Source organism: Sciurus carolinensis, chromosome 2, assembly GCF_902686445.1.
Source record: "Sciurus carolinensis chromosome 2, mSciCar1.2, whole genome shotgun sequence".
Classification (NCBI taxonomy): Eukaryota; Metazoa; Chordata; class Mammalia; order Rodentia; family Sciuridae; genus Sciurus; species Sciurus carolinensis.
In genome coordinates, this window is record NC_062214.1 from 40,504,511 (window position 1) to 40,523,047 (window position 18,537).

Consider the following 18,537-nt stretch of genomic DNA (forward strand, 5'->3'; position numbering starts at 1 on the left):
ATTACTTTATTGTCTTCATTATTTCTGTTACTTTACAAATTTGATATCAATCTGATTCTTACTCTGTTCTGTCCTCCACATTTCTTAGTTTTTCTTTTATATTTCTCTTTATCCTTTCCTGATGCAACCTGAAACATTTCCTAAATCTTTTTCCTAGACAACGAATTCATTTTTTCATTAACATTCATCTATTTATCCCATCTTCTCTGTTCTTACTTTCAGATATCATATTTTTGTAGCTAATATGCCTACTTGATTTATTTCTTACTAATCTCAGTTCATATTGATTGTCTCTTCTGTATTTTCTTTCACTTATATCTTATGCTTAACTCAAATGTTGGGTCGCTCACTCTGCCCAGTAATTTTGCTTCAGGATGTATGTGATGTTCAATGTGTTATCCAGTAATTTGGGTCTGTAAGGTTCTGATGGGGAAGCAAAGATGATTTCCCAGAAACATACAGGAGAAACAAGAGCAGGCATTGGAGCTGCTCCATGCCTGCATCACCACCTTCCTTTAGAAGTCAGCAATTCTCCTTCCCTACCATATGACCCACCATGATACACATACAAGTTCCCAATGACTTTTAGTTTTCTCCGTATGATACACTCTTTAAATATTTATGCTTTCTTTTCATCTCTCTACTTCTTTCAAACAAATTTTGTGGGAAGAGCCAAGAAAAGAAAAAAAATTAGAAAATCAGATCTTGTAGTTAGTTGAGGAAATAAACTTACCAAATATTTTTATGAAAAAATATGGCACTGGTATAAACTTCTAGAACATAATTAAGCAATGTAGCAAGAGCCTTAAGAATGTCTAGACCTTCTTCTAGGTGTGTCCTAAGGAAAAAATTGAGAAATGTGGTCAGTGAGTCATTTAAATTTGTTCATTGCAATAATATTTATGATGCAAAAATATAAATACTTAATTGAAATGCTAGACTAGAATAATCATTAAATTAATGTTTGTAGTTGGATGCAGTGATGCCAACTGTAATCCCAGTGGCTCAGAAGGCTGAGGTAGGAGATTTGCAAGTTCAAAGCCAGTCTCAGAAGCTTAGCAAGGCCCTGTCTCTAAATTATTACATATATATATATATATATATATATATATATATATATATATATATATAAACTGGGGATATGACTCAGTAGTTAAGTACCCCTGGGTTCAATCTCCAGTACCAAAAAAAAAAAATTAATAATAAGGAAAATGCATCCATCTTGAACTTGTGAAATATAGTGATGTGAGAAATATTGAAATTACCTTATATTAAAAAACAGGATGTATAACTATGAATTCAATATGGTTCCAGTTCTAAAAAATAAAAATAGAAGTTAAAATGGAAGGACATACACTAAAATGTGAAATGTATCCCATATGTAGGTGATAGGATTATCTCTGCTATGTACATATATGCTTTATAAATGATAAAATTGGCATAATAGAATAACTCAGAATGGAAGACTCAAGTTATAACAATGTAGTATTCTGTTTTAATACTAAAGCAACAAAAAATTTAGAATATAGTAAGCATTTTCCTGAACTATCTTCATACATCATATTATCAGTCCTCTCAACAAACCTGTGAATCAGTAATATTATTCTAATCCCTTGATGAGAAAAATGAAACTGGGAAGTCAAACACAGAAAGCTGAAGATCCATGATACATGGACCTAAAACTTTCTGACACAACCCCAACATTTTATCAGTTCCAAAATAATCTGAACGATGAGAGAGCAACATCAACTGATCATGGTTGCCTGGATGCTTATGTCATTTTGTTGACCTGTGACTGAGTCAGCTCTGCAGAGAGTTAGCTATTGATACCCAGACTCAGGCCCTTCAGAGGAGATAGGTGAGCCATTAGCTCATCAGAATGCTGTTGATCAGAATGCCTTCTGGTGGGTGTTGTAATGCTTTTGTTTTACAACCTCCACAGGGACCAGTGAACAAGTAGGTGATGAGACAGGCCATTCCACATGTTAAAGTCATGGTACTTGGCAGCCTCTAAAAATTTACTCAAAGGCCCATGATCACTCCTTAGAAGCATATTGACTTATTTTTTAAAATGTGCTGAACTTGGTCAACTTTTTCAATATCAAGTCATTTATAACATATTATTTGGGAAATCCAGAGTGCTCTGAGAGCTAATTTAAATGGTAAGTGCTCTTGAAATCCATGACTGGAAGTGACTTTTTTAGCCTTTCAGGCTCTTACAGTAATTTGCAGTACTTCCAAAGAAGTGATTTTAAGTAGTTTGGTTTATTATATGTGCACTCTACATCCAAAAGAGCCCATGCATTACATAGGAGAAATTATGAAGTCAAAGCACTCCTCCTTGTTAGAAATGTAAAGAACACACAGCCTTGACCTGGTCAAATATACCAAAGTCCCTTGAGAATCCCAACACTAGCTTGGGGTCCACAGGCTCATTGTTGACTCTGAATATGTATATTCTCTTGTACAAATTTTACCAGAATAATAGGATGCTAAAATGTAAGAGTTTCAAATAGGAAAGCTATTATGCCTTGAAAAACTTTCAAGTCTCTTCTCCATTCGTCTGAAAGTGTGCTAGGCCTTTTTAGAGGAACAAAATGTTTGGAGAAATGTGTATGTGTAAATCCCATCCCTCTGCCCAAAGGAGGAGAAATAGTGGAAGTATTTGCCTGTCAACTTAACTCTAGTGAAAAAAAAGTTTCAATAAGATCATTCCAAGAATTTCAAACATCTCTTTAGTTAGGGAATATACTGGCCATATATGAATAATGAATATGTTTGGAAGTGGTTTAGAAGTTTTTACAGTGGGGTAATTGCTCTATTAGGATTGGGTTTTTTTGAGTCAAAGGATATAAGAGTAGCATATAATCTAGAAAGTTGGAGAAGAGCTGGTGTAGGATTGTCTTGTGTTCTGTCAAGTGGGACACCCAGAGGTGTAAACAGTATCAGCAGAGAGAGTCTGAAGATATTGCCAGATTCTGGGGTCAAGTTAGGTGGCAAGTGATACAGTAGACAGATGCATCACTGCTGAAAGGTACAGGTAGGAGATAAAGGATGATGGAATGAGGCTGGGGAGCTTCAGAGAATCCACAAAAATGCTTTATATAACCTTAATTAGCTACTTTGGAAGCTGAGGCAGAAGAGGATTGTGATTCAAGCCCAGCCTGGGCAACATAGCAAGACCCATATCTATAAAAAAAATAAATAAATAAAAATAAATAAATAAATAAATAAATACAATAATTAGCTTTAAAGATCAGCTGGCCCCGGAATACAAAGCCATCTTTTCATTTCTTTGACTCTGCTTCCTCCTCTCTCCTCAACCCAGAAGGCATTAGAGACTAAAGTCATTAAAAGAAAAGAGCAAGGTGTAAAGGGAGAAGAATGATCACACCTCACTCCCACCTTCCCACCCATAAAAAGCACCAACTGGTAAAGACTTTTAACTTCAAAATGTGTTTAATGTCTTAATTATTGTATGGCAATAAACATTTAACTTTTATTTGACAATACTGTCAACTGCCTCTGATGACTAAGTATCTTTTTTTTTTTTTTTGGCACTGGGAATTAAACCCAGGGGCACTTAACCACTGAGACACTTCCCCAGTCCCTTTTTGTATTTTATTAGAAATAAGGTTTCTCTGAGTTGCTTAGGGCCTCCCTAAGTTTCAGAGGCTGGCTTTGAACTCACGATTCTCCTACTTCCTGAGCCTCTGGAATTACAGGCATGTGCTACCCTGTCCCGCAACTAAGTTTCTTTAAGATATTTCATTTTGTAATAATGATTAGTGAGGCCATAGACATCTCAGAACTTCTTTAAGGAGTAGGAAAGAATGTCCCTCTCTAAGTACTTTTTTCTTTTCTTTTCCTTTTTCTTTTTTTTTTTTTTAAGAGGTTGTTGAGAGACAAAATTTGTTGCTTCAGGTCCCGTCCCATGAATTATGTCTGTCTGTTCAATATAAGTAACTTTGTCAGAAGCTTGGTTGATAGGATATCCCCTTAACCCCTGGTCTGAACTTCTGATGCCCACCCCACTATGACTCTTTGTCCTCCCCAGTGATGACTCTTCCAAGTCCATGATGCTACTAAGATCTGGAAGGTGAGAGACCCCAGGGTTGCAAAGAGATACCACATTCTACAGGACAGGGTGAGGACATCCAGGTGTAGATAACTCAAAGATGGAGAATCAACTCAAAGCAGATGCTCTTCATCACACCGTAGGGAAGACAAAAAATACTTCCCAAGCTGATAGGGAAGAAGGTTGAAGTTGATATCTTTCACTAGAGTTGCCAGATTAACTCTGTCATCAAATAAAGTGAGACATCCTATATTTTAGTATAAGCATGCTCTAAATATTACATGGAGAAGATCCTTAATAAAAACTTACTAATTACTTGTCTGAAATTCAAACTTCACCAGGTGTCATGTATTTTAATTGGCAGCCTTAAGTGAATCCTTGCTCTGCCCTGCCTAGTGGAATTGGATTGAAGTCATTGCACCTTTAAAAATGCCCAGAGTTGGAGCCTTCGGTTGCTGCAGTAGTCCTATCTCCAAATCAAAGCTTGTCATTCATTGTCTGATATCTTGATACTAAAAGAACAATTTAAATTGTTGAAAATGAAAATTCTGATCCCTTTATTCTTTTCCCCTACGTGAGGCACAATTAAACTTAAAAAAACTGTTTGGGGGTAAGTTATCTGGAAAACTTCTTCAGCAATGTGGTCTTGGGCAAGACATTTGACCTCTCTGGCTTCTCTGCCCCATCATCTGTAAATATCAAATATCAAACTCTTAATGAGAAACAAATGAGCAAATCAAGGAAAATTGACTTGCAATACCCTGAGAGTCCTTATAATTGCCACTATTCTTGGCAGTAGTGTAGGAATCAATACATCTAAATTTTAAAATTTCTCTTAGTTTTCAGTTTGCACAGGGAAGGTTCATGAAAATTTCTTTATTAAGTGGCATGTAACCTCAGAGGACCTCACTTCCTGATGAACGCAAGCTCAGTCAGGGATATGGGAACCTCGATAGACCCAAGAACTCCAGCTACCTTGTTCTTACCACTTCCCCACTAAAGGCTTTTCCAGAAGCCCCCTCTAAATAGTCAAACTTTTCAATGCTTCTGTCTCTCCCTTTAGCTCCCAACTCTGGGATAAGGCTCACAAATGGAGAAAGAGCGCAGAAATAAACAGGAAGGAACAAGAAAAAGTGGATGAGGAAGAGCTACAAATCTGACCTCAGTATGTGATGATCGTGGTTCATAGTTCACAAAACATGGAAGCTGTCTGGGTGGGTAGCTAGTGGCCATTATCCTGAGGACTTGGTATTCTTCCATGCTTCTCAGACCAGTGTAGGCTGGATTACTGGAGCAGAAGCACTCCTCCTATGCCCTAGGATCCTGCAGGACTGATTCCCAAGGTTCCTTTTCACTAGCCTCACCATTCTGTTCATGGTTGTTTCCTGTTTCTGGCAGCCTAGTTTGACTTTCCTTTCATTATTTTTTCCTGTTATTTCTGTTATTCCAGCTAGCAAGTTATAAGCAAAGACTATTTGATCTTAATTTTGCATTGCTCACTATTGTTTCTCTTTTAATCATTTTCTTATGATACTCATCAAAAAGTTACTTGTAAAATCTAGTTAGAAAATCCCTTAATGTCTATCCCCCAGACACACTTCCTCTTCCTCTAGCTTCTTTTTAATGACAAAGTGGCAAGTGACTTCCAAGAGAGCTTCAGGAAATCTAACCAAATGACAAAACAGTTGTGTGATGTCCAATATACTGAAAAAATTGTCTTACAGAAAAACCTTTGGTTAAGAGCCTGGGGAGGAAGGTAAAGCCATTTTAAAAAATCAGAAGCTCAGAGAAGACAAACGGTGCTTGATGAGCACTTGAGATGAATACCACAGGCTAATGCGAGCAATCAGCAGGTTTGTAGAGAATATGCTGATATCTGCAGAAAAAACGCAGTGGCAGAGAAGAGCTTACAGATAAACACAGGAGCTTAAAAAATATTATTGCTAGGAAAACCTTGACATTTGACCATCTCTTATGGTGCAACTAGATGAGAAATACAGGGTTCAGTTTTTGGTGCTGATTATCCTTCCTGTATAAATTCATTCTAAGGGTTGTTTCAGGATCCCCCAAACAATGCTCTATCCCATAGCAAATCAGTAAGGCAACTCTCAATATGAATATTTAACTACAAGATGACAGAACCAACGAGAAATACCCTGATAACTTTTTACAATTTGAATCAAATTGGATTAAATATAGGAAGGTAACTCAATTCCAAATTCATATTTATTATCTACTGTTGAACACTTTGTTAATAACTCCCCCAGCAAGTTTCCAGTTGCCAGCCCCCATCGTTGGCAAAGAAGCTGTCCACTGGATTTCCTGAGTCACACAGGACTCATCTTTTCTTGCCTCTTAGAAGATCCTTCATGGATGTTTCATGCAAATCCTGCATTTATTTCTCTTTTGAGCATTTAAAAACATCTCCACTTAAATTCGTACAATTATTTATCCACTTCAAATGGAATACACAGGAAACCTCAGTTGAAATGAACAGGAAAGGGAATTTAATTTCAAGCCTACATACAGAAACAGTCACTGTTTATTCTTATGGAGATGGTAGTAAAGGGTATGATTCATAGTTGTCTGTTGGAGTTTGATACTCTCTATCCCTGAACGAGCAAGCATATTTCAAGGACTTCTGTCCAATGATAGATGATCACTTTACCATTAGTTGATTGACTCTATCTCTCTAGGTAGCAATAATAATAATGTAATAAATAGTCTAGCCATCAAAATGGCTCATTCATCCTTTTAATTAAAGCAACGTGGGTTAAGGAAATTCACAGATGAACTTGTGCTTTCTGGGTTCTTCAGTCATTACTGAGCCCTTAAAGATAAAATGATGGATACTCACATCCCCCACAGAAGAGTGTAGAACCGTCTTCCATGATGTTGGGAGCATTGTCAAGCAGAAAGCCTAAGCTCCTAGTCTCTACCAAGTTTGCCTCAACTGAAGAGAGTCAAGGTCATGGGCCATTCTCAATGATTCAGATCCAAAGAACAATAACCCAGGAGAGCAAATGGGTGATTGTTTGTTCTAACACAACACAACTCCAAAAGGTCACACTGGTTTTACATTCACCATGAAGATGGCATCAATCTACTTTGAGACTGTCACACTTAACTTCAACCCTCTGCCCAATTTTACTCCTGTCCTTTCTCTTCTGTGGGTGTTGATCTTAAGAGCACTTTCATGTCATCTTTCTGCATGAAAATCTTCACTTTACAGTCTGCTTCCTGGAGAACACAAATTTCAGTGGCTACTTCATTTTGTTTTAGACCATTGGGTAGCACATCAAAACCAGTGAGATTTCTTTATTAGTCCAAGAGCTACAAAGAATGTGCTAAATAATACTCTTCTCCAAATTATTGTGCAACCTTTTTCACAAATTTGTCTTGAAAGATTTGTCTTGAGAGATGAATGAAGAATGAGTTTGATAAGAAAAGGAAAATCTAGTATAAAAATGCCTGTGTGATGTGGGCAGAAGTGAGAATGTCAGGAAAGTCAACATATGCTTAACTGGCTTCGACAACCTAATTATTTCTGAGAACTCTACCATTTTACTTCCTGCAGGAGAATGAGGTCTCTATTAGTGGTCAATCTTTGGTAATCCTTACAGATTATTAAAAAAAAATATTTCCCAGAATATTTAGCAAGTACCCATTTTCTTAAAAAAATTAGCTATCCCATTTCTTGATTATGTTTCAGTCTAAAAATTAAATCAGTGTGGGTATGGGTATGGGAAGGTGGAGGCTTTATTTGTATTGTCCCTTCCAGAGCCTGCAGCCACTTGTAACTGAAACATGATAGGATATGTGATTAGATCAAAGACATGTGGGTATTAACTGTAGAACTAACTTAAACTCTTGAAACACCCATTCTTTTTTTTTTTCTTTCAATTCATATCCAAAATATCAAATCAAGATGTAGGGTAAGAAATCAACACAGTCATTCATATAAAACAAAAGAATAAGATTCATCTGCTAACAGTATTTAAATATTTTGTGGGATACAGGAGCCATGAAAGCTTTTCAGCTTTTGCCATTTGGGAAAGTCAGTCTATCCAGTATTATAAGATCAATCAATAATCTAGTTAGCATAGAAGGGAAACTGAAGAGGATTTCAACAGATCTGTGAACCGAGAGAGTCACTGTAGCCAGTAAAGATGAGTCATTAATTGATATTCATCCTGCAGACCTCTTAGGGACACTGAAGAAGGTTTGGTCCTGAATGTTCTCCTGAAATCAGTGTGTCTTTGTTTTAAAAGTTTCTTCAACATTCTGTGCTCCTGGAGTTTTACTTTGGAATATCTCTCCACCCTCCAAAATCAGTGTTCATCCTTCAGCTCTTTTTATTTCCAAGCCTGGTGTATAATTCCTAACTCCAGTAGAGTCCAGAATTAGCCAACAGCTTTTTGTGATGCCCTGTTCGGAGGCTAGCTTTCAGACTCCCACTGCTTCTACAAAATTGGCAAGATGTGTCACCTCAGACCCACTGTGGGAGCACATGTACCACATGGGTTTCTATTAAGGCCTGTGTGAGGAAGGGAAATGGCCCAAACCAAAGAGTGACACAGAATTTTGGAATCTACAACCTCAATGCAGTGGGGTAAGGGTTGATCAAATTAACTTCTTTGGTTTTCTCCTTTTCTCCTTCAAACCTTCCATCTTTTCTCACTGAGGCATTTAATCCTATCTATGCAACAAAATTACCAGTTCAGTTTTTTTTTTTTTTTTTTTAATTTGCCTTTTATTTCATTTTATTTTTTTAGAACCCATGTGCTCAGGCATTGAAACCATTTCTGGGAATGGAGCCTAAACAGCTTTATTTGTAAAAGGCACCACTAGCAATTCTGTAGCATGGCCAGATTTGAGAGACTCAAAGTTCCCTGGTCTAGAAGAAAGGTGCCTGTGGACTAGACTGGCAGGCTATGCCCATTTGTAGGATCCACCACCGATTGCCATCCATATGTACTCAGTTGTATCACAGTACTCTGAAGGAGATGGATTACATTCCCCAAGATGTGAGAACATTGTTGGTGAAACAATGTTTACTTCTGGGCTTCTCCTGGTTTCACTAGAGTAATAAGGATTTTCACTTCTCTATGATGTGGCAGAATCTTCACTAGAAGGATAGCCACAGCTCTATAATAACTGTTTCATTAGATTTGATTATTTCTGTTGTAAATCTCAAAAATTATGATGAAATAATTTTATAACACAGTTTACAAAATAGCCACCCTTATTGGGCTTTAGCAGTTTGTGTTAATTTTTTAAGTAATGACCCTTTAGAAGTTCTAATCTGTCTGTCTTTTGGAAAGGGAACCATATACAGATATACCATGGATGAAGTTTTACTGGCAAAAGACCTTTTTTTTCAATTCCCATATGTTCCTTTAAATGATTTTTTTTCCTTTACAAACTACAAAGCAAATGTTGAATGATTTTTTTTCTCCCACACTAGGATGTCTTTTCAGACCCTTACTAGGTCTCTTAAATCTTTCTACTTCCTTCTCTCATCTACCTGCAAGGCAGCTTACGTGTAGTCCATGACCTGCTCTCTTTCATTTCCTTTGTATTCAGAGAAAATGCATCTGACAGAAAGTCGTGAGTCCTCCCCTCTTTGAGCAGTCTTGACTCTGCTGTCTTGGGGCATCACTCTTTGTAATATAGATTTTTTTTTTCATGTTTTCCCACAGTTGCCAGAAAAAGATGCAAAATGAAAAGAGGGTATCGATTCTCTTTCTTCTGTGAGGCATAGACTATTTCAGATAACTTCAGTTAGAAAAATGAAGAGTGTGTGTGTGTGTGTGTGTGTGTGTGAACCCTGGTGTTTCCTTAGGAGTAAATCAACAATAGACCCAGAAAGCAAAACCAAACAGAATAATTAAAATGAAATAAAACTACCAATTATTCACTAGCTATTAACAAAAATTCTGTATTGCATGAGTTCACATAAGATATATAAATTTGAAAACGCCAATTTGGAAAAGTCTGGCAATAACTCAGTTCTGATTAAAAAGCAAATGGCAGTTCTAATGAATTTTGTATGTAAAGAATACAAGTCCTTAAGTCCTTATCTCACTGTCTAGAACTTCCCAAACCTCAATCCATATCCTGTCCACTAAAACAACATTTCCTGGGTTTTATACTACTCAGAATTTCTTGGTGTCTTTCAAAGGATCTTGTAACTTTTTAAATTGTGGATAAATCACAATGCTTGCTGGTACCATGCATACTCCATGGCTATGTCAGTTCACCATGTACCAATGTGACCCAATTATATCCCTGTTTAACTTCCTAGATATTAATCAGCCTGCCTCCTCGGCCATCTCTCCTTTTAATGTTGTTGTTGTTGGATTCTTATAATATCTTATTTGCTCTATTATATTTGCTTTTGACTTGGTTTCTCTGCTTCTAGTCCTGTACCGCCAAGATCTATCCTCCAATGACCTGAGCAATCTGAAAAAGCAAATCCACAAGAATACTTTTTCATTTAAAATTATTTGGTGCCTTTCTGTGGCCTTTTTAGCAAATACACAAGGTCTTGGATGCCCTCATTACTGTGTTATTTTTTCAGGGTCTTAAATCACCCTGGATGCAAAACTCAAGTTTCTGAGTTCTTACACACTTCCCGCTTTCTCCTTCCTCTTCTTTGCACTTGTTTCTGCTGCTACCCAGGATAATTCTTCATTTTCTTCTTCATTGATTAGTTGTCATTTACCTTTCAAGGCCCAGCCTGGGTTTCAGCCTTCCCATGGATCTGGGCTTCTTTCTTCTCTGACCTCCCAAAGCTTCCTAAAGATTTCTCTATGCAGCACTTGTCACATTCACTTCATAGAATAGCTGGGTCCCAATCCATTAGTCTTGTTCTCCATAAGAGCAGAGCCATGAGAAGTTCATCTTAGTACCCCCAGCATTGAACCACAAGTGTGTGCTCAATAAATACTTCTGGAACGTTTAAACCAGGTTAAAAAAAAAAAAAAAAAAAAAAAAAAACTCTTTAGAATGACTTTATTTTAAAAATTGGGAAACTGAGGTATAAGAAATTGAAGTAACACACCAATTACAGAGGCTAAATGTTAATTTTGTAGCTTAGCTGAAACCAGGGCCCATTGCTTTCTGACACATTTTATTTTCAGTTATATAATTTGGCATATTCATGAGAAACATTGATATAATTTGATTATATTAATTTTCTCTAATTAGGTTTACTTAAGAAAATTGCAATGATGTTCTATTTTCTTTCCTGTTCACAGTGACCCAAGAGTTTGATATTTTCCAGCCATTGGCCATTTCCTCCTGTGTCTACTCTGCTCTTGATTATACTCTACAATAACTTGTTTTGCAATCTTAAAAATTTCACACATTATGTCTATTAAAATATTTTATAAGTCAAACTATTTATTATATTTCTATATGATACATTAATTTTCATGGTATTAAAATGTATCTGTTGATTAAAATCAATACTCTGAGATTAAATCAAAGAAATGTCATATAAATGGGGGGAAATATACCAATGGTAATTTGGTATGACCTCACCATGCCTTGACCCATCTTAATACAATCACGTGTTTCTTTTTCTAATAAAAGTTACTGAAGGAGGAGGAATACTAGGAGCCATCTACTTCACATACTGGTAATCGAGTGTAAATTTCTTTGATTGGATAAATAAGCAATATATGAAGTTGTGCCTTGGTTATGTTATATATGCACTATTGCCAAAAATTTGTGATTATTTCTTAATTCTTCACCTCCTTTTACTTTGTAATTGATCCCAGTATTCTGCAAATGTGTACATTTGGTCCTAGAAGGAGCACATGCCAAAAACAAAAGAGAAAGAGAGAGAAAGAAACAAAAAGGAAAATAAAACCTGAGACCAGCTGCATAAGGGATTTAAGTCCTAAGTCTACCTGGACACTCATCTTGATGTAAAGTTTCACAGAAAAGTCCAGCCTATGCCAACTAACTACCTGTTAACTTATGGAGGCAATTAAAAATGATCTCTATTTTTAAACCACTGGCTTTTTGGTGGTTTGTTTTACAAAATAGATAACTGATTCAGTTCCTCCTTCATAGCCTACCCAAATGAAAAGATTTACCACTTTTGCCTAATTGACCCTGGTACACACTTACTTCTCTGAATGGTCCTCCCTTGTTTCCCTTTTGCTGTTGTGTTAGGATTTTTGAAATCCTGTCTGATCTGGGGTACCTCTGCTTGTGTTCTTTTAAGTTGTTTTTCTTCAATTATTTTCCCTTTAACCAATTTGCTACTTCTCCTGGAATATGTATTTTTTCACTTTATTTTACTTTCTCCTTTTTCTTTTGCTGCCCTCTAAACTTCTTTACACTCTCACTTCTATTCCTTGTGTGCCTGCTGCCACCGATTCTAGGCTCTTATACCTCATCTGTCCTTGTGGGATGATGGCCCAGCTATATCCTGCTCTTCTCTCACCCACTCTGTTTCTCTCGATGCAGAAAAGCAGATATAACAAATGATCTGCAATCTTCCTCTTGATAATTCCACTTTGCTTTTTGGCTTCGGTGGTCCACCCACCCCCAGCTGCTCAGGGATAGGGCTCATTAATCATATTCCCTCCAAGCTGCTCTGTTTTTGAACAGAGGGAAAGGAAGGGAAGAGGCAGAGGAAGTGTGGTGCAGCAGGTGAGGGAAGGAAGAACCATGGGGAGCTTATGCTACCTTTGTTTTCTGAAATGAAAGTTGGAGAAAACAAGGTATAAAATGCCCCCATTGTATCAGAATGCAGAAACAAGTTCCTGCCTTGCCAAAATTTGAAAATGTGTATGATTCCTCTCCACGAATTCACAGCAATATTGGATATGTGTTTGACTAAACTGGAACAAATTATCAGCCTAAGATGCCCAAAGGCGGTTTAATGCAGCCATCCATATGCTTCTCTCAGTTAATTTGGAATATAGAGAATTCAGTATCCAAAATGTCCCAATGAACCCTCATACAGTTCTGCCCGGGAGAGTGGAAGGGGAAATGATTCATGCTATCCCTGCAAGTTCTCAGGGATGCTCCAGGATTGTGTCATGTTGAAGGGAATTGGGATGAGTATAGAAACTTGCAACTCCTAATTGCTAAAGAATACTTTTCATTAGCTTAATTATATTGCTGTGTGGGATCCCTGATTTCTAAATCCTTTCTTAAAAGATCAGCAACAGCTAGGCTTCTGCATTATAAATTACATAATTACAGTCACTACAGAGGTTATATGGTCCCCTTAGTCCCTTGTCAACCCTCTCAAGAGATTCACATTGATTATTAGACACTCAGTCCATGGTCAGAGAGTCCCAGAAGGTGCTATTACTTGCTTCTGTGACATGTTCAACAAGTTGCTCCCAAGTGATTAACTTTATGGAACTAGAATATTTCTTTTGTCGCCCCTTTTCTTGCACTCCTGGAAAGAGCCAAAACTCAGGACAATTGCAAAATCATGTCAGGAGTTCCACTTAACGTGAACTCCTCTGCATGTAGATTAAACATTTCCTGAGCAACGTATGTGCTCATCTACTTCTCCCACTGGGATACCACTGTATTCCTTTCCTTAAGTGGACACCAACTTAATTTCCTACAGCACTACAAACTGTGAATCTTCAAACAACGGAAATTTATCTTCTCACCAATTAGAAGACTATGAGTCTGAAATCAAGGAGTTTGACAGAGTTGGTTCCTTCTAGAGGTCCCTAGAGAAAATCAGTTCCAAGCCTGTCTTCTAGCTTCTGGTGGCTGTGGACAATTGGTGGTGTCCCCAGGCTTGTGACTGTGTAATATCTATCTCTGCCTTTGACTTCACATTAACTTCTTATCATTTCTCCTTCTGTTTCTTCATAAGGGCACTTAGCATTGAATTTAGAACCATCCAGGTAATCCAGAATGATCTCTTCTCAAGATCCATAACTTAATGTCACCTGCAAGACCTTAAATATAATCACATCATGGGCTCCAGGTAGACATATATTCTAGGGGACCACCATTGAACCCACTAGTGGCACCTTGTGGGTAGGCACCTTATTTTTAGTTCTGTTTCTCTGCATTTACCACATGCTTTGGATTTGGAGGTGACCAGAAAAAAATACCTTTTCACCTACTTGCCACTGACTGCCCATCCTCTGAACTGGTGTTGGCAATGGAACACCACCAGACCAGTGAAAAGGATTGCTTTTCTGACCTGGCCTTATCATCATGCAGGAGGCAGAAAATAAGCCAAAAAGTCTATGCAGATGATTAAGATTTTCTCCAACTTGCCCCATCTTTTCTTTTTCTCCTTTAGCCAAAAGATTCTTTTCCATCTCCAATGAACACTGACCATTCTGTTCCCACATTATCCTAAAACCCATGGGTAGTGATTGGTATTCCCTATGTTGTAGTCCTAAGACATCATATCAAACTGGACACCTAAAAGCACATTGAACATTTACTAAAGACCCACTGTGTACCAGACACTGCACATGATATAAATTGCATCTTATTTGATGCTTATAACAAACTTTAGGATAGATATCAGTGTTTTACTTTATACAAGAGGCAACTGAGTCTCAAAGAAGTTACAAAAATTAAAAGTTGCCCTGTCAGTCAATAGCAGAGTCATAATTGGAATCCTGCCATCTGATGCCGTCACTCATGTTACTTCATTGGCATTCAGCTTATTTAATGTCTCTTAACCATTTGCTTTTGGCATAGAAGCTCTGACCATTCTATATACTTTCAGTTTCCTCAGCAAGACAGCCACACAACTACTGGCTGTCCAGTGACTATTCTATTACTCCAATTTGGTGTGCACAAAGGACTACACAGTTATTTGGGTAGAGTGGGTGCTATTCATGCCCCATGAGAATTAACATGCCAGCCAGTATCTCTCAGCCAGCATCTTTCTGAGGTTCTCTTTTGATTAATTCCATCTGATTCTGATTATTCCTTCACTGTAACCCCCGTGGCACTTACATGCTAAGGTTGTACTGAATCCATTTGTTCTTGTTGAAATATTGTTCTGTAATTGCTTCTAAACAATTTCATTTCTGCATCTATTGTAGGCAGAGTGCTAAATCTGACAGTTTGAGCAGTTACTACATGATGTTTATAAGGCCCTGAGCAATTTCCCAGGAATTGGACATATCGTGGGGATTACCAGTTCTATATCAACATGTGTTTGTGTGTTTCTCTCTAGCGAGGCACCCTACAACATAGATCACAGCTTTTTTCCTTGCATTTATTCCCTTGCCTCTTCACTCTTTCTATGGCTCCTTCTAGTTCTCCATTCACACATGTTGCAATAATAACTTCATGATGACTGTGTAGATTTCTTTACTGTTTCTGAGAAAGAAATGTGTGTCTGTAAGATCCAGACCATGGCACTTTATGGATCCATTTGCTACTTTAATACATAAAACTCATTGCTGTAATTCCAGGAAGAATCAGTCTTATCCCAAATTCTAGAATCTGGCAAATATAACTGTGTAAAGTTTGTGCTACATTGACTTATGATTCTTCCTCTTGGCTGTTGTTCAAATCTGAACATTATTTTATCCCTAAGATTTTAATTCTGGCCTGGTTAGGAAAACGCCCTAATCTGTCAGCCTCTATTGTGTCAACTCCTCTGGAAGAGAATAGTCCCTGATGCTGTTCTACAGTTTCACTTTTGGCTAACTTTGCATGATGCACATTATATTATTTCTGTCTTCTCCCACTCAGGTCTGTGAAATCATGGGCAATTGATTAAGTCCAAGAATAGGTTAGAAACATCTTTTTCAATGAAGCTCTTACAGAAGTAACATTAAAAAATATAAATAAGTATACTCTTAAGACATGTAGCAAAATAAATGAGACTGCGGACTTCCATGTTGTACAGAGGAAATGCTCTGCTGCTGTAGTCTAAGCTATTCATCAGGGGCAGTGGAATTATAGTCACAGAAGTTCCAATATTGTAGAAGAAAATGAATTGAAAGAACAGCTCCGTTGTTTTCGTGTAGTCCTTTTTAAAATAGTCTATAGAATGTGCCTCCAGAGAAAAAGGAATGAATGCAAAGAAGAGAAAATTTTAGAAATCTCTTTTAAATTGTCTCTGCTTCTGGCTATTAAAAAAATAGGATAGCTTCTTGAAAGAATGATGTCCAGATTATTTTCTCATCACCTACTAATAAAACAGCACAGACTGACAGGCCACAGTCGAACCCAGCTATAACTGCAGTGTGTTTTTTCAGGCATATCTAGGAGGAGTACGATCTCTAATTCCAGAATGGACGTAATAGCCAAGACATTGTTATTTAGTAAGTGGGTGAAGAAATCATTTTCCCTGAAGCAAAAAGGGAAAACGAAACCCAGCTGCATCTCTAAAACACTTTCATATGAAAATGAATATTTTAAGAGAATTAAACCAACACCTGCTTTGTTAGCATGACACAGTGCTTCAGTCAGTTGGCTATGTTAAAATGAAGACTCTCTAACTCTGTTGAACTCTCTGTGTTGATAGGCAGTCAGAAAATAATGACTTTATAGTTTTGCATCTGCTTAGATCTTTCCAAATTTGCTAAAATTACTAAGAACTTTGTCTACTTATTATAACACTTTGTTCTCTACTGATTTGGGCCTTTGATTGGCATGTCAGCATTAAAGCACTGTATTTTGACTTGTCTACATAATAATAAAGAAATTGCCTTCTTCAGAATTAGATGCCTTTCTCTCCTGCCATTAAAAATGTACATAGCAGTGTGTGATACTAAGATATCAACCCTGTTTTTAATCATTATATACTGTACAATCATTTGAATTTATATACCACTAATATATGGTATCTTGGATTTGTGTCAGTCACTATGTTAAGAGTTTTAAGATATTATCCCATATAATCTTCACAAAAACCTTAAAAGCTATTTGTGATAATCCATTCTATTTATAAGAAGACCAAGGTTTCAGGAAGTTAATCTGGCATAAGACGACATAGCCAGGATTTGAATCCAGTTCTTTGTGACTTTACCTTTGGTTCCACTTCACTCTAAAGTTGTCTTCACATAGTGGAGATTTTCTCTTAAGAGACTTTTGAAAATAAGTAGAAAGATAGAAAGTCTAACCATTTTCTCTTGAAATGGATAAAGTTGGGTGATATGGAAGCAGAGACTGTCATCATTGCATGCATGGATTTCTGACCTGCTACTGTGATGGTTTTGTAGAATTATTCACTATTTTTGAAAGCACCTTAGAGCCCAGGTAAGGCTGGAGTGGTACAGATGAGGGAGGGAAAGAGGTAAACCTTCCTTCTCCTACTATTGTAACAGTAAGCTGACATAAGGCACAGGCGTCTACTCCGTAATCATTCCCAGGAAAGCCAGTGTTTGAGCCAGTATATTCCTGCTTTGTGACCTTGAGAAAGTTATTTTCATTATTTTCAGATTGTTTGATTAAAATGAACTAAAATTAATATAGAACCAAACACAATGTCAAATAGAAGGTATTGAACAAATGGTAGATTGGATGATTCTGTTCTTGTCCTCCATTATTCATTCTTTTATTATGGCAGACATAAGTATGACTCTTTCTCTGATCATTTTCTCTCATACTCAATTCTTCCATTTACTCTGGTTGCTCATTATATTTCCTAGCTACTAAAACCCATATTTTTCCCACATATGAAAAACAATTTAAAATTGCCATTTATTTCATAATTGGAGTAAAGGGAAACATGCCAGCTGCCCAGAATGGCATCATCTGTAAAGGTTCTCACTGAACCATGTGTTCAAGGTATCTGTTCCTCTGATTGCTAACACAGGTGAGTTATTTGCATTGACAACACCACATATGGTTGAATTTTAACTTAAATTGGAATCACGAACTATCACTAAATACATCTTATGCAACAAAAACAGAAAGGTATTGTACATATATACAGTGGATTGTCAGGTGCCTGGCAATTCAATTAAAGCCAGTAGAAACAGCTATATCGTTGGAATGAATTGCAAAGCTTGAGGGAATTGATGTGTCTTAAAGAATTGGTACTCAATGACTCTGGGTTTTGATGACATACAGAATAATGGGTGTCAAATTTTATTAAGTTTCCAAGATATTCGCCAAGCTATATATCCATGTCTCAATGCAAGAGAAAAAAAAGTTATGTTCTTGCCAAATAATTCTTTCTTCTTACTTTAAAAATAAAATTGCACATGCTTTTATTTTTAGTACTTCCCCTGTTCCTCCTAGGTAAATTTGTCTCTTTGCTTTGCTGAGGCTTCTTATTTTTCATCGCATTTGTGATGTGTGCAGGGCATGGAGAACATCCCCCAAACATTCCTTTTCTACTAATCTGTTTTGCTGCTGCCCCTTTTTCCATCCCCAAGGGGGTAGCCACTGTACAGAGGTCTCAGAGTTCCAAGAAGATAACATTACCCAATCTGCATCCCAGTCTACTTCCCAGTTGAAATTTCCTGTGCTATCAGAAT

At 37.1% G+C, this 18,537-nt stretch overlaps 1 protein-coding gene across 3 annotated transcripts in view; it reads left to right on the forward strand.

Annotated features, from left to right (window-relative positions):
* The window catches only part of Macrod2 (mono-ADP ribosylhydrolase 2), a 2,075,735-nt gene that overhangs the window by 1,639,591 nt on the left and 417,607 nt on the right, over positions 1-18,537 (forward strand). The gene's annotated exons all lie outside the window — the stretch shown is intronic.